Source organism: Cebus imitator, unplaced genomic scaffold, assembly GCF_001604975.1.
Source record: "Cebus imitator isolate Cc_AM_T3 unplaced genomic scaffold, Cebus_imitator-1.0 Scaffold209, whole genome shotgun sequence".
In the NCBI taxonomy this organism is placed as follows: domain Eukaryota; kingdom Metazoa; phylum Chordata; class Mammalia; order Primates; family Cebidae; genus Cebus; species Cebus imitator.
The window spans coordinates 3,469,103-3,486,309 of NW_016107524.1; the positions used below are offsets into that span (position 1 = coordinate 3,469,103).

The 17,207-nt window shown below is 44.5% G+C and overlaps 2 pseudogenes across 1 annotated transcript; one reads left to right on the top strand and one right to left on the bottom strand.

Annotated features, from left to right (window-relative positions):
• Nucleotides 1-10,391: 10,391 nt before the first annotated feature.
• LOC119474096 lies at nucleotides 10,392-10,591 on the bottom strand (annotated as a pseudogene).
• A 1,879-nt stretch (nucleotides 10,592-12,470) lies between these two features.
• On the top strand, nucleotides 12,471-14,143 carry LOC108317838 (annotated as a pseudogene). The gene has a single exon (XR_001830913.2). The product of XR_001830913.2 is annotated as an autophagy-related protein 16-1-like (transcript).
• Nucleotides 14,144-17,207: the final 3,064 nt, after the last annotated feature.

Consider the following 17,207-nt stretch of genomic DNA (forward strand, 5'->3'; position numbering starts at 1 on the left):
TCTACTAAAAATACAAAAATTAGCTGGGCATGGTGGTGTGCGCCTGTAATCCCAGCTACTTGGGAGGCTGAGGCAGGGGAATCACTTGAGCCTGGGAGGCAGAGGTTGCAGTGAGCCGAGACTGGGCCACTGCACTCCAGCCTGGGGGGTAGGGCAAGATTTTGTCTCAAAAAAAGAAAAAAGAGAGAGAGAGACAAGAAAGGAGACACAGAGAGTAAAGGTGCATGAGGCTGGAGGAGACTGAACGATGTATCTGCAGGCTGGGGAGCCCCAGGGATTGCTGGAGCCACTAGGAGCTAGGAGACAGGCATGGGAAGAACATCCCTGCAGACACCTCAGCTTTGGACCTCTGGTCTCCATGACTGAGAGAAAATGAGTTTCTGTTGTTGTGAGCCACCTAATCTATGCTATTTTGTTATGGCAGCCTTGAAACTTTTGCTGAGGCAGAAGAGGGGACTTGGGGCACTGAGGGTCACTTCAAGAACTTCACAAATTAATTAAGGGCTGCCGCTGCTACTGTGTAACCCTGGGAAGGGAGAATAGGATGGCCTGTTTGGTTGGAGAAAAACGCCCAGGGAACGCTGGGCGACCCTTGTGGTCTGGGGTGGCTCCTTTCCAGTTCTCTGGGCCAGAGCCTTCCCAGCAGTTGCCCAGGGAATGTTTTTCTCCACTGGGGAAGGTGTGCATTTTTCTGCACCGAGAAAGGTGTGCAGCCCTGTCGCTAGGAAACGGGGAGCCGGGCCTGTGGGCTCCCAGCCTAGAGCAAGGCAGATGGTGACAAGATTAAATAGTGCCTTTCATTTCAACATAGGAAATGTTTTCAATTCTCCTCTCTTCATGTCTCTAAAAAAAGGCAAGTGGCGGAAACGTCCCACTGGAAATTTATTAACAAAAGCCCAGGCAGCCCAAAGAAGCCAACTTTTTTCTATTCACATATCTCTCCAACCAGACTACAGGCACTTTGAGTGGAGGGCCCCACCCCATCACCATTACCCTTCAGGCACCCCAGGGAGCCTCAGCCAATCCTCACAGCTATTCACAGAGGTAGGACTTATTGCTATCCCATTTCATAGATGAGAAGACCAAGGTCTATGGAACAAAGTAACTGGTTGGCAAGTAGGGAAGTTGGGATTTCAACCCATGCACAACAGTGCTATCCTTTGCTATACATGCCCTCATGATAATGTTTGTGAAAGTATTGGAAATGATAAGGACAGTAAAAACCCAGAATCTCATCACAGTTAACAGGTCTCAGTCCGTTCAGGCTGCTGTAACAGAATACCACAGTCTGGGTAGCTTAGAGACAATAAAATTGATTTCTCACAGTTCTAGGGGCTGCAAAGTCTAAGATCGAGGCACCAGCAGATTCAATGCCTGGTGAGGGCCCGTAGCCTGGTTCACAGATGGCTGTCTGTTCACTGTGTCCTCACATGGGGGAGGGAGGTGAGGGAGATCTCCTGGGTCTCTTTTATAGGGCCACAAATCTCATTCATGAGGGTTCTGCCCTCATGACTTAGTCACCTCCCAAAGTCCTCACCTCAACAGCATCACCTTGGGGATTAGGTTTCAACATATGAATTTGTGGCAGACACAAACATTCAGTCTATAGCATAACTACACAGGACAGTGCAGAATGAGCACAGCAAAGAGGAGCTTTGTTTTCACTGCAGATTAACTTCTGGCAAGGAACTGAGCAGGCAAGGAGAGATTAGACAGATGTGAAGATTAAGGCACTGTAGGTCAGAGCCTACCAGTTGGGTCAGTGTCCCCTGACTAGGCCATTTCTGGTATAACTTCAGGTCCCACACGACCCAGTCTCCCAAGCTGCACAGCCAGTAGTAGTAACTGGCCAGAGCCAGCAGGGCAAACACCCTCCCTGGCACAGTCTTCTGACTATTGTGTGCTTGTAGTGGCATAGGGTGAAAAAGAAAATTTCAGGTCCCTAAGATACCTGGAGTCAAAGGCCCAGATTGAAGCTGGGTAACTGGGAGAAAGGTGGCCACAGACTAAGAAAGCAGGGAAGACCTGTGTTGGGTTTGAGATCCATCAGGTTGGAAGGTTAGAGGGAGGAGGAGCTGGGCAGACATGTCCACAGATATGCCCTATTCTTCCCCAAGCCCTACCTCCCTCAGTCCTAAAATAAATACTACTTACAAGTGAATCATTCAAATAACAATGATCCCTTTGGCGTTTAAAACTTTTCTCCTATCCAAGTGGTTTCATAGCCATTGTCTCATGTGAGGCTCAGCTCAGTCCCAGGAAGTGAACACGGCAAGTGCTACTCCTCCATTTTGATCATGGAGAAAGTGAGTTTCAATCCATCTTCTAATCCCAGTCTCCAGGTTCCAGTTTTTTGGGGTAGCGTCAACTCTTCCTTCATGGTAACACTTACAAGTCTACCTCCTTTTCCATTTTTTTTTTTTTTTCTCTTTTTGAGACAGAGTCTCATTTTGTCACCCAGGCTGGAGTGCGTGGCATGATCTCGGCTGACGGTAACCTCTACCTCCCAGGTTCAAGCCATTCTCATGCCGCAGGATCCCCAGTAGCTGTAACTACAGGCACCCACCACCACGCCCAGCTAATTTTTATAGTTTTAGTAGAAACGGGGTTTCAACATGTTGGCCAAGCTGGTCTTGAATTCTTGGCCTCAAGTGACCAGCTTGCCTCAGCCTTCCAAAGTGCTGGGATTACAGGCATGAGCCACTGCACCGACTCCTTTTCCATTCTTAATTCCAGTGTCTTAATTCAGCTTCTCATAAGGTCAAGGCTCATGCCTCTGCCTTTAGTGTCTCCCCAAGCTGAGCTGTCTTCATGCTGTCCCTAGATTATGCTTCCAGAAGCACTGCTTTCATCATCGTGACCATTGTAGCACTCACGGTTGATCCTTAACAGCCCAACAAAACTGAATGCCACTGCCTGGCTTCCAAAGCCCTCTTAACTTTGATGTCACCCAACTCCATTGTGTGATTACCTTTACCTTACTACATGCACTTGCTGCTCCAGCAATCCACGCTCCTCTCTAATTAACAATTCACGATGCCCATTGCTGCCTCCATGCCTTTGCTCATGCTTTGCTCCCTCCCATCTACTTGGGAGGCTTAGGCAGCAGAATAGCTTGAACCCAGGAAGTGGAGTTTGCAGTGAGCCGAGATTGTGCCATTGCACTCCAGCCTGGGCAACAAGAGAAAAACTCCATCTCAAAAAGAAAAAAACAACAACAAAAAAAGAATATCCATTGTTGCTCACTGCTGTGTGGCCAGGGCCAAAACCAATGCCTAGGGCAGAGTAGGTGTTCAATTAATATGGGATGAATGAATGCATAGTGAATAAGGGGATATATATCTTCCCCGGGCTTTTGAAGGCCAGGAAGTTCAAGAGTGAGGTGCTGTCATCTGGCAAGGGCCTTCTTTCTGCACCATCCCATGGTGAAAAGCAGAAGGGCAAGAGAAGGCAAGAGAGTGAACCCCTAGACTAAAGCTCTTTTTATTTTTGTATTTTATTATTAGTATTATTATTTTGAGATGGAGTCTGACTCTGTTGCTCAGGCTGAAGTACAATGGCGCAATCCTGGCTCACTGCAACCGCTGCCTCCCAGGTTCAAGCAATTCTGCCTCAGCCTCCAAAGCAGCTGGGATTACAGGCGTCTCCCACCAGCCTGGCTAATTTTTGTATTTTTAATAGAGACAGGGTTTCACCATGTTGGCCAGGCTGGTCTCGAACTCCTGACCTCAAGTGATCTGTCTGCCTTGGCCTCCCAAAGTGCTGGGATTACAGGTGTAAGCCACCGTGCCCGGGTCAAGCCCTTTTTATAATCAACATTAATCCATTCATGAGAAATCCTCATTACCTAAATACCACCCTTCCCACCCCACTCTTAGGCCCCACCTCCCAACATTGCTCCATTGGGGATTAAGTTTCCAACTTAATGCTTTCTGGGGGACATATTCAAACCATAGCATAACCATATTCAAACCATAGCATTTCTGCAGGCCTTTGAAAAGCCAGTAGGTCCAGTGCATGGTGCCCTTAAAGAGACACAGTGCCACCTGATGCAGCTTTTCTAAAGCCATCCAGGGGGAGGCACCTGGCCATGGGAACTTCCACGTGGCCACAAAAGCCCTTAGGAGACATCCTGACAGGCTGCAGTGTAGCACGGTAGTGCTGGGCTTAGCATGGCAGATATCCACCTGCCACCTGGGCACTAAATATAGCCCATAACAAAACCTTCTTTGCCTGGAACCTGCAGAGTTGGCTTATTTGGCTGGAACTGCCACAGAGAGAAGCTCTGTTAAAACGAATTGAAAACTGGCTTCTCCCCATAATTCTAGGATGCCGAGATTCATAATTAGACAATGGATCTTTCCTGCCAGCAATACAACATTGCTGGCCTTAGTCACTGATGAATCCTCCAGCTTGGTTGCCTCAGATGTTGAGGAGAGGCCTGCTGTAGGTGTCCAGGGAATACTCACACTTGCCAGTGTCCCAGCAAAGTAGGACTTTCTCCCCAATGTTGTGTTCCTTAGTTATGGACTGAATGTTTATGTCCTCCCACTGGGACACATAGGTTGCAGCCCTGATCCCCAGGGTGATTGTAATTGGAGATAGGACCTCTAAGGAAGTAATTAAGGTTAAAGGAGTTTCTAAGGGTGGAGCTCACAAGGACATAGGATTCGTGTCCTTATGAGACCAGAGAGTTCACTCTGTCTCCTTACTTGCACAAGAAAGAAGCCATATGAGCACACAACAAGATGGTGGCTGCCTGTGAGCCAAGAGGAGAGGCCTCATAATAAATACTACCTTGCCAGCACCTTGGTCTTGGACTTCTAGCCTCCATAACTGTGAGAAATAAATTTTTGTTGGTTGAGCCACCAGACTGTGATATTTTGTTATGGCAGTCTGAGCTGACAAATATACTTAGCACCTTGCTTCTCTAGTCTTTAAATCAGCATCACTAAGTCCAACCCAGGCTTACCCAACCAGAGTCTGCATTGCAACAAGATGCCCAGATAATTCAGAAGCACTGCTTATGAAAAGGGGTTGGGCTCCTAGGAGGGTCTGACTGGGCTAGCAGTCATTTACTCTTCAGTGTGAATCAGGGAGCCTAGGTAGAGGCATTGAACGCTTCAGGCTGGGAAAAGAGAACACTATGGAACTAAAAACAGCTGGCCTTTCAGCTGTGCTAAAGAGGAGTCTTGCATGACTCAACTTATGGGTAGCCTAGGGCTCTGAACTCAGTTGGTCTAGCTGTGTATATATGGTGGTGGGGAAGTCTTTTAATGTCCTTCGGTTGATATAGGAATATAATTTGTCCCAAAAGAGGGGTAGTGATGCATCCTACATTGTTGGAGAATTGATAACAGATTTAGACTTCTCTGCTTTTTGTATCCACATGCCTTGAGTGACTGTTGGCTTCAGAGAATTTAATTCCATTTACCAAATCTAATCAATTGGTATGGCCACTTAGAATGCTGCATTGAGGAAGAGTCTAAGGCATCCTCTGGTATTAGTGAAAAATAGAACCTTGATGAATTAGCAGTGTTGGCCAAGAGCATGGGCTGAGTGTGGAGGGACTACCTGGTATTTGTTAATTCCACTCTAAGGCAAAAGCCACTTACAATTGTTACATGAAATAATGAACCAAGTAATTAGGTCTGATTCTGCCTGCTATTATCATTTATTTATTTGCCATTTTTCTCATCTATTTATATAAATAATATTCCCTGATTTTACTCATAAAGGGAAATAAGCAAAAATAATTTCGTAAAAGAAGAGTAATTAGAGGGAATTAGCCCTACCAGATAGTACCATAATTCACTGATTCTATTTCCCATTTGTTGTTCTTGTTTTTACAATTAAACATCTCTGAAATTGAGGTGTGTCTTACATCCCTGTCATCCAAGTGGTAGTCATGATGCAGTTTTTCTCACCAGTCCATATACACAGCACTAGCCAAGAATGTTAGAAGCTTGGAAGAAACCTTGGAGACACCCCATCGTCTCAGCCCAAAATCTCCTTAAGGTGATAAGCAACTTCAGCAAAGTCTCAGGATACAAAATCAATGTGCAAAAATCACAAGCATTCCTATACACCAATAATAGACAAACAGAGCCAAATCATGGGCAAACTCCCACTCACAATTGCTACAAAGAGAATAAAATACCTAGGAATACAACTAGCAACGGATGTGAAGGGACCTCTTCAAGGAGAACTACAAACCACTGCTCAAGGAAATAAGAGAGGACACAGATGGAAAAACATTCCATACTCGAGGTTAGGAAGAATTGATATCATGAAAGTGGCCATACTGCCCAAAGTAATTTTATAGATTCAATGCTATCCCCATCAAGCTACCAATGACTTTCTTCACAGAATTGGAAAAAAACCACCTAAAACTTATATGGAACCAAAAAAAAGCCTGCATAGCCAAGACAATCCTAAGGAAAAAAAAGCTGGAGGCAACACACTACCTGACTTCAACCTATACCACAAGGCTAATCAAAACAGCATGGTACTGGTACCAAAACAGAGATATAGACCAACAGAATGGAACAGACACCTCAGAAAGAATGCCACACAACTACAACCATCCAATCTTTGACAAACCTGACAAAAACAAGCAATGGGGGCATGGTGGCACGTGCCTGTAATCCCAGCTACTCAGGAGGCTGAGGCAGGAGAATTGCCTGAACCCAGGAGGCAGAGGTTGCAGTGAGCCGAGATCGCGCCATTGCACTCCAGCCTGGGTAACAAGAGTGAAACTCCGTCTCAAAAAAAAAAAAAAAAAAAAAAGGATTCCCTATTTAATAAATGGTGTTGGCAAAACTGGCTAGCCATATGCAGAAAGCTGAAACTAGATCCCTTCCTTACACCTTATACAAAAATTAATTCTAGATGGATTAAAGATTTAAACATGAGACCTAACACCATAAAAACTCTAAAAGAAAACCTAGGCAATAGCATTCAGGACATAGGCATGGGCAAGGACTTCATGACTAAAACACCAAAAGCAATGGCAACAAAAGCCAAAATAGACAAATTAAACTTAAGAGCTTCTACACAGCAAAAGAAACTATCATTAGAGTGAATTGGAAACCAACAGAATGGGAAAAATTTTTTGCCATCTACCCATCTGACAAAGGGCTAATATCCAGAATCTACAGAGAACTTAAAGAAAATTTACAAGAAAAAAACAATCCCATCAAAAAGTGGGCAAAAGATATGAACAGACACTTTTCAAAAGAAGATATTTATGCAGCCAACAAACATACGAAAAAAAGCTCATCATCACTGGTCATTAGAGAAATGCAAATCAAAACCACATTGAGATGCCACCTCATGCCAGTTAGAATGGCAATTCTTAAAAAATCAGGAGACGATGTGGAGAAATAGGAACGCTTTTACACTGTTGGTGGGAGTATAGATTAATTCAGCCATTGTGGAAGATGGTGTGGCAATTCCTCAAGGATCTAGAACTAGAAATACAATTTGACCCAACAATCCCATTACTAGGTATATACCCAAAGGATTATAAATCATTCTGTTATAAAGACACATGCACATGTATGTTCATTGTGGCACTTTTCACAATAGAAAACACTTGGAACTAACCCAAATGCCCATTAATGATAGACTGGATAAAGAAAATGTGGCACATATTCACCATGGAATACTATGCAGCCATAAAAAGGATGAGTTCATGTCTTTTGCAGGGACATGGATGAAGCTGGAAACCATCATTCTCAGCAAACTGACACAAGAACAGAAAACCAATCACCATATGTTCTCACTCATAAGTGGGTATTGAACAATGAGAACACATGGACACAGGGAGGGGAATATCACACATGGGGGCCTGGGGGTTGGGGGGCTAGGAGAGGAATAGCAGGGGATGGGGGGATTGGGGAGGGACAGCATTAGGAGAAATACCTAATGCAGATGATGGGGCAATGGATGCAGCAAACCACCATGGCACATGTATACCTATGTAACAAACCTGCACATGTACCCCAGAACTTAAAGTATAATAAATAAATTAAAAAAGAAAAAAAGAAACCCTGGAGACAATAGTAAGGCATTCTTTTAAAAAAATGCTGTGTCATCAAACTAGCACTTTTGAAGGCACGGAGAACAATGTTGTTTGGAAAAACAAGAACATCCATGGTTAGAATCAAAATAAGATTCAGAACATATATCTCTGAATATGAAGAAATTTTAGGACTGTTGTAGCCAATTCATTTTGCTTATATTTTTAGGTTTTTGTTTTTTTGTTTTTAGCAGAAGAATTTTGGGCTGTTGCTCAGGATGGAGTGCAGTGGTGCAATCTCGGCTCCCTGCAACCGCCGCCTCCCAGACTCAAGCGATCCTCGTGCCTCAGCCTCCTTGGGCCTCAACCTCAGCTGGGATTGCAGGCGTGCACCACCAGGCTGGGCTAATTTTTGTATTTTCAGTAGATTATAGCTGGGATTACAGGTGTGAGTCACCGTGCCTAGCTTCATTTTGCTTACATGTTTAAATGTATGTCCAAGTGTCATATACGATCAACTTCTATGTCTACACAAGTCTAAAGTTTATGTAAGTCTTATAGAAGTTTAAGTCTATAAGTTTATATACAGTTATTCAAAGAAGGTATATTGGCAGAGACAGGAGTCCTGTTGTGTGTTCAAGGAACAGAAGGAAGACCAGAGTGCTCAGCAAGAGTGGATTCATGGAAGAGGATAAAGATCCAAGAGTTAGCTGGGGGCCATGTCAGGTAGGCTTTAGGGGCTTTTATGGGACTTTGGGAACCACTGCAGGGAGGACATGATCAGACTTACATTTTTAAAGGATTGCTCTGGCTGATGAGGGGATAATGGACCTGGGGTCAGGGGGTGAAATCAGGGATGCCATAGACAGATGGGCTAGGAAGCTATTTCCATAGCCCAGGGGAGAGACAGATGATGGGACAGGGAGCTAGTTCAACTCTGGATCTGTTTGAGAACAGAGCTGACAGCATTTGATAGGCGTGAATGTCTTAAAGAGGAGAGGAGTCGTCTGAGTGCGGTGGCTCACGCCTGTAGTCCCAGCACTTTGGGAGGCTGAGACTGGCAGATCACCAGAGGTCAAGGGTTTGAGACCAGCCTGGCCAACACGGTGAAACCCTGTCTCTATTAAAAATACAAAAATTAGCAGGGCGTGGTGGTGGGTACCTTTAATCCCAGCTACTTGGGAGGCTAAGGCAGGAAAATCGCTTGAACCTGGGAGGCAGAGGTTGCAGTGAGCTGAGACTGTGCCATTGCACTCCAGCCTGGGAAACAAGAGCAAACTCTGTTTCAAAAAATAAAAAATAAAAAAGAGAGGAGTCATCAAAGACGTGGAGTTTTGACTCAAGCTGTAGAGAGAATGGAGTGAGAATGGAGCTCTTATTTCCTGAGAATGTTATAAGAGCAGCAGGTTCTGGGGAGCAGCAGGAATTTGGGTTAGGAAGTGTTATTTTCAAAATGCAGATTAAGCTTCCAAGTGGAGCCCCTGAGAGAACAGTGGCTACATAAGTCTGGAATTCAGGAGAGAGTGCCAGCCTAGAGATACAAATGCCACATAGTTTCAGCACACCACTGGTATGGAAGCCCTAAAGCCAGATGAAATCAGCATGGGACAGAGAAGGAAAATGTATCGTGATAGAACAGGAGGGAATGCCATGACAAAGAGGAGGGGAAGGAAAGGCAGGAGGGGCCAGAAAAGGAGGCTGAGAAGGAGTGGCCAGAGACATAACGGAGAGAGTGAGAGACTCATGGACCAGAACAGAAATTCCAGAGATAGGTCCAAATGCAGAAGTTATAGGAATGTAATGTGCAGGAAAGGCAGCATTTCAAATCAGGAAGAAAAGAGGAATGATTCAATATATGGATTGCCCTCTGGGAAATAAATGAAGTTGGATTAGTATAAGTTTCAAATGTGTCCAGTATCTAAATGTATAAACAAAATTTTAAAGCATGTACTAGAAGAAGCCATAGAGAAATTATTTTTAATAATCCTTAGTTGGTGTACAACAACCTAGAAAGCTATAAAACAGTGGCACATGCGATTACATAACAAAGACTATCTGCATGGCAAAACTATCTTCAAAAGTCAATAGACAAGTGAGAAATTGAGAAAAATATTTACAACTAATATAGGGCTAATTACCATCACATTTAGAGGTTCAAAATCAACAATGATCATCATAATAAGAATAAAAGAACAATAAGCCAATGAAAACATGGGTAAATATTGTGCACCAACCACTCAAGGAAAGAGAAATGCAACCAGCTTTAAGTCTTTGAAAAGATGATCAAACTCACACACAGTAAGAGAAATGCAAACTGAAACTGCACAAGAAAGCTTTCACCAACTAATTTTTGTTTTGAAGAAGGGAAACCACTCAGGCTGCGTCCTCTCCATCTTACCCTGATGGAGGTAAACGAACGCCCATCAGTGGCAAACAGCCGTTGCAAAGCAACACCAAGACCAGCTTCGCGTTCAGGAGAGAACACACCTCTGGTGCTCTACCTGCGCAGAGAAACTTCTCTAGTTTCTTCTAGAATTTCTGTAGAAATGATCCCTGAAATGATCCCTTTGCTCTTATTGCTCGGGCTGGAGTGCAGTGGTGCAGTCTTGGCTCACTGCCACCTCTGCCTCCCGGGTTCAAGAAATTCTCCTACCTCAGCTTCCGAGTAGCTGGGGTTACAGGCAGCCGCCACCACGCCCAGCTAATTTTTGTATTTTTAGTAGAGACAGGTTTTCACCATGTTGACCAGGCTGGCCTTCAATTGAATTGCTTTTTTAGAAAACTGAAGTCTTATAAAATATTGTGTTGGGGAGAGTAAGGCTTCTTGTTCACTCCAGGTGGGGGGTTATGTAAATTGTAAAACCACTGTGGAAGGCAGTTTGGGCAACATCCATCAAATTATAAATAGGCCAGGTGAGATGCCTCAAACTGGTAATCCCAGTACTTTGTGTTTTACTTACTTTCTTTCTTTTTGAGATGGAATCTTGCTTTGTCACCCACATTGGAGTGCAGTGGCGAGATCTTGGCTCACTGCAACCTCCCCTGCCTCCCAAGTAGCTGAGATTACAGGCACATGCCACTGTGCTTGGCTTTTTTGTATTTTTAATACAAACAGGGTTTCACCTTGTTGGCCAGACTGGTCTCGAACTCCTGGCTTCAAGTGATCTGCCCACCTCAGCCTCTTAAATGCTGGGATGACAGGTGTAAACCACCTGCCTGACCTAATCCCTGCACTTTGGGAGGCCAAAGTCAGAGGATAGCTTAAGCCCAGGAGTTTGAGACCAGCCTGGGCAACATAGACAGACCCCCATCTCTACAAAAAATTTTAAAATTAGCTAAGCATGACGGTGCAAGCCTGTGGTCCCAACTATCTGGGAGCCTGAGGAGAGATGATCCCTTGAGAGTTTGAGGAAGCAGTGAGCCATGATTGTGCCACTGCTCTCCAGCCTGGGTAACAGAGACAGACCCAATCTCCAGAAACAAAACAAAATTACAAACGCACAGGCCTTTTATTGCAGCATTTCTCCTTCTAGTAATTTATCTGCCCAGGTAAGAAGTGACACATGTATGAGGTTATTTGTTTTTGGATTTTTGTTTGTTTTTGATAAATTCTATTTTGAAAAATCTGAAACTTACAGAAAAGTTGCAAGTAGGGTTCAAATAACTTTTTTTTTCCTGAATTACTTGAGAGTAAATTGCTGACTTCATACCCCTCATTGGCTGAATACTTTAGTGTGTATTTCTTCCAAATAAGAACATTCTCTTTTACAACCAAAACACAGCCATTAAAATCAGGAAACTAATAAATATGACAAAGGAGAAAACTAGAATAAAACCTATGGTGTTGGATTGGAATTGGGGGTATGGGAGTGAACTCACAATTTCCAATATGCAGTGAGATAGAAAAAATGTAGATATAAATGTGTGTGTGCACATGCGTGTTCCCCAGCTCTGTCCCCTGAAACAGAGACATCCTAATAGCAGCATCTAGGGACCAGGTCTTGGCTTTTGAATATCATTTTTCATAAAAGGAATGAGAGCTCCTTGGAAAAACAGCTGATTCCAGGGCTGAATCAAGACAAGTATAAGGTGAGCCCAGAACTTTTAAGATTATGATGGTGTTTTGAAGCTGTTACTAGTTCACTCAATTCTTCACCAGTATTAAAAACTGTTTTTTCAAGTACTTTGGGAAGCTGAGGTGGGAGGACTGCTTGAGTCCAGGAGTTTGAGACCAGCCTAGGCAACACAACAAGACTCCATCTCTTTACAAAATTTAAAATAAATAAAATAAACTTAAAAAAATAACACTGGTCCCAGATGGCCTCGGGGACAGGCAGTGTGTAGAGATAACAAATTGCTGGAAAAGTCAGATCTTCATTCAGTGTTGGCCCAAAAACTGTGAGCTGAAAAGCATGACATACCATGGAATGACGGCACATGGAATGACAGTCAGCTGCAAGAAATGGCCCAGCTGAGGATTAAGCACCAAGAACTGACTGAATTACACAGGAAACGTGGGAGAATTGCAGAATGTTTGCAGACTATCTCTGACCTGGAGACGGGGTGCCTAGATCTGCGCACTAAGCTTCAGGACCTTGAAATAGCCACCAGACCCTGAAGGATGAATATGATGACCTGCAGCTCACTTTTACTGCTTTGTAGGAAAAACTGAGGAAAACTGTGGAAGAGAGCCAGGAGCTGGTCACCAGATGGATGGCTGGGAAAGCCCAGGAAGCCAATCGCCTCAATGTAGAGAATGAAAAAGACTCCAGGAGGGGCAAGCCTGGCTGCAGAAAGAGCTTGCTGAAGCAGCAAAGGAACCTCTACCAGTTGAACAGGATGATGACATTGAGTTCATTGTGGATGAAACCTCTGATCACACGGAAGAGACCTCTCCTGTGCGAGCCATCAGCAGAGCAGCCATGAGACACTCTGTCTCTTCCTTCCCAGTCCCCTAGAACAATGTGGATATTCATCCTTGTTCTGGTAAAGAAGTGAGGGTACCAACTACTGCCTTATGTGTCTTTGATGTGCGCAATGGGGAAGTCAATGCTGTGCAGTTCAGTCCAGGTTCCCGGTTACTGGCCATCGGAGGCATGGACTGCAGGGTTAAGCTTTGGGAAGTATTTGGAGAAAAAAGTGAAGTCAAGGGTTCTCTATCTGGCAGTAATGCAGGAGTTACAAGCATCGAATTTGATAGCGCTGGATCCTATCTCTTAGCAGCTTCAAACGATTTTGCAAGCCGAATCTGGACTGTGGATGATTATCGATTACGGCACACACTCACGGGACACAGTGGGAAAGTGCTGTCTGCTAAGTTTCTACTGGACAATGCACGGGTTGTCTCGGGAAGTCAAGACCAGACTCTCAAACTCTGGGATCTACACAGCAAAGTCTGCATTAAGACAGTGTTTGCAGGATCCAGTTGCAATGCTATTGTCTGCACAGAGCAATGTGTAATGAGTGGACATTTTGACAAGAAAATTCGTTTCTGGGACATGCGATCAGAGAGTATAGTTCGAGAGATGCAGTTGTTGGGAAAGATTACTGCCCTGGACTTAAATCCAGAAAGGATTGAGCTCCTGAGCTGCTCCCGTGATGACTTGCTAAAAGTTATTGATCTGCGAACAAATGTGGTCAAGCAGACATTCAGTGCACCTGGGTTCAAGTGCGGCTCTGATTGGACCAGAGTTGTCTTCAGCCCTGACGGCAGTTACGTGGCAGCAGGCTCTGCTGAGGGCTCTCTCTATATTTGGAGTGTGCTCACAGGGAAAGTGGAAAAGGTTCTTTCAAAGCAGCACAGCTCCTCCATCAATGCAGTGGCGTGGTCGCCCTCGACTTGCACGTTGTCAGTGTGGACAAAGAATGCAAAGCTGTGCTGTGGGCACAGTATTGATGAGGCTCTCAGGGCTGGGAGGACCCCAGCACCCTCCTCAAAAGAAGCACGTGGGCTCCCGCAGCCCTGTCCTGGCATGTGAGGTGCTGGGTAGAGCATGGACCTCCCAGAGAAGCTCAAGCTATGTGGCAAGTTGCTCTGCTGTGAACGGGATTTCTGAAGATTTGACTGAGGTTTCTCTTGACCTGGAAGAATAACACTGAAAAAAACCTGATGCAATCACTTAGCAGAGGTTCAGTTTCTTGACTTGGGAAACACTACTAGCTCTGATCTTCCATACCTCACTTGGAGGCGCACAGGGCCCCACTGGGTTTCCTCACCAACGGCAGCACCAAAAACAACCCCACACCCAGGTGGTGTTCTCTGTGCTTTCTCTCACCCTTCCAAAGTCGTTCTGGCCTAACGCGTGTCCCATCACCTTGGGGCCGTTTGTCCAGTGAACTCACTTTAAGCATTGGATTAATGGAAACTGAGACTACAGCCCCCTCCGTGGTGGGCTGCATGAATATGTCTCGTTACTGCTGAAATTTCCTCAGATCTCTTAACTGTTCTTCAGAGCTTTCTGGCCCTTTTTCCCCCATAAAATTCAACATATTTAAAAATCTCCATTTGGTTAAAAAAAATTTTTTTTTTTTTGAGGTGGGAGAGGATGTGTGAAAATTTTTTCCAGGGAAACGGGTTTGCTGCAGAGGTAAGGATGTGTTCTGTATCGATCTGTGGACACCCAGAATGTGGGTGCACACAACATGGTTGGGGGTGCCAAGGGATTCGAGACCTCCAGCGTATTCGCCTGAAGCTGGTGATTGTGGCCACAGCCCCTCTGCCAAAACTGCGTGCGATGTCCTTCGTGCTTTAGAGCAAGAAGCCCAGGCCCAGAAGCACAGCAATGCCGTCTTTCCATTTCAGGGGTTGTGATGAAGGCCAGGGAAAACCATTTATCTTTACCATTTTACCTGTGTATAAAGTTTTGGTTCCTTGGATGTGTGAAACAACATTTCTATCACTTTTAAATTTGCACTTTGTTTTCTTCCATACTTGTTCTCTGGACATTTGGGGATATGAGTGCTAAAGCTGGTGAGAGAAGATAGTGGCCTTCCCACCGACGGGCCTGGCCTCCATCTGCCCTCTCTTCCCTGCCTGATCACTGCTTTCCAGTTTGCCCTTCAGAGAACTGAAGGAGAGTTGAAATTCACAGGCCAGGGCACGTCTTTTATTTATTTCATTGTGTTGCCCAACAGAACTTAATTGTAAATAATAATAAATCTGTTATATACTTTTCAAACAAACAAAAAAAATTAACACTTAACCATAAACTTAATGTTTACTATGTGTTAGGCATTTTTTGACATTATTTTGATTAATCGTTACAATGACTTTAAGAAGCAGATTATCCTACCTTATATGTCAGAAAACTGAGGCTTCCCTTCCTGCTGTGTACCCCATCCTCCAGCGCCTCTGGCAGCCTGGCCTGTACCATATAACTATACCTTGCAGCCTTGGCTGGCTGGCCGACCAAGGAATTTTTTTTTTTTTTTTGAGACAGAGTTTTGCTCTTGTTGCTCAGGTTGGAGTGCAGTGGTGCAATCTTGGCTCACTGCAACCCCTGCCTCCTAGGTTCAAGAAATTCTCCTGTCTCAGCCTCCGAGTAGCTGGGATTACAGGCAGCCGCCACCATGCCCAGCTAATTTTTGTATTTTTAGTAGAGACACGGTTTCACCATGTTGACCAAGCTGGTCTTGAACTCCTGACCTCAGGTGATCCACTCACTTCAGCCTCCCAAAGTGTTGGGATTACAGGTGTTAGCCACCACGCCCAGCCTGACCAAGGAATTTGATACTTGATCCAAGCTGGGTCAAACAGTCTTGAGACAGACGAAGATGTAAGACTTAAAACTAAAGAATGAGAGACACAAAGATAAGAAATCATTATTAAGGCGGAGACAGGTTAACAGCAGCACCCCGGAAAAAAGGCCACTGACTCCTACTGCCGAGTTGTGGTTGTCAACCCTTCCATGTGCTCTATAGTGGTTAGTTTTATGTGTTGACTTGACTGAACTATGAAATAGCTGGTAGAACATTATTTCTGGGTGTGTCTGTGAGAGTGTTTCTAGAAGAGATTAGCATTTGAATTGGTAGACTGACTAAGGAAGATGGCCCTCCCCAGTGCAGATGGGCATAGTCAAATCTGCTGAGGGACAAAATAGAATAAAATAGCAGGGGAAGGGTGTATTTTCTGGCTGTCTGAGCTGAGACATCCAGGTTTTCCTGCTCTTGGGCATCCGTGTTCCTGGTTCTGGGACTTCCTGACTTAGACCAGATCTTATATTCTACCCATCCCCTCCACCTCCCACCCCCACTCCCTAGTTCTCCAGCTTTGGGGTTTGGACAGGAAGTGTACCACTGGCTTTCCTGGGCCTCCAACTTACAGATGGCAGATCATGGGATTTCTCAGCCTTTATAATTGTGTAAGCCAATCCCTCATAGTAAATATCTCTCTCTCTCTCTCTCTCAATCTCTCTCTCTCTCTCTCTTGCTCTCTCTATACATATATATATTATTTATATATATATACATACATATGTGTGTATGTATATATATGTGTATATCCTATGAGTTCTGTTTCCGTGAAGAACCCTGACTAATACATTCTAACAAATTTCCCCTTTTTGGCTTATGCTCGCCAGAATCCATTTATATTGCTAGTAACCAAGGGAGCTTTAATGAATAAGCAAGAATCACATACGGTACAGATGGGATTTGAACTTTGGACTCCAAAGTCCTGTTCTTTTTCAGTACACTACACCATCACTCCTGAGAACCATTTATTCACACTAACAAATATACATATCCAAAATCCACAGCTCTCTATTCCAACAAAACTTTTAATGGGCTAATTCTAGCCCTAAATCAATGTGGTCATCCTGCTGGAGAGACCATACGAAGAAGCCTCTGGGAAAGTGAGCCCTGTGGTGACACAGGGAGGCCCAGCCACCCCAGTGTCCCAGGTGAGATGTTCCTGTCATGATGGCAGGTGTGTGAGTGAAGCCATCTTGAATGTTTCTGATTCAGCTGCCATCTCATTGTCAACGCTTGACAGCCAAGACTGGCAAAAGAACCATCCTGCTAAGCCCTGGGCAACTCACAGAATTACAAGAAATAAGATGGTTGTTGTTTTAAACCACTAAGTTTTGAGATGGTTTGTTTTGCAGCAAAAGATAACTAAAATTGATGGCTTCTTTGGAAAGGTAGCATGTGAGATGAGAACTAAAAGACTGAGGGGAGGGGGCGC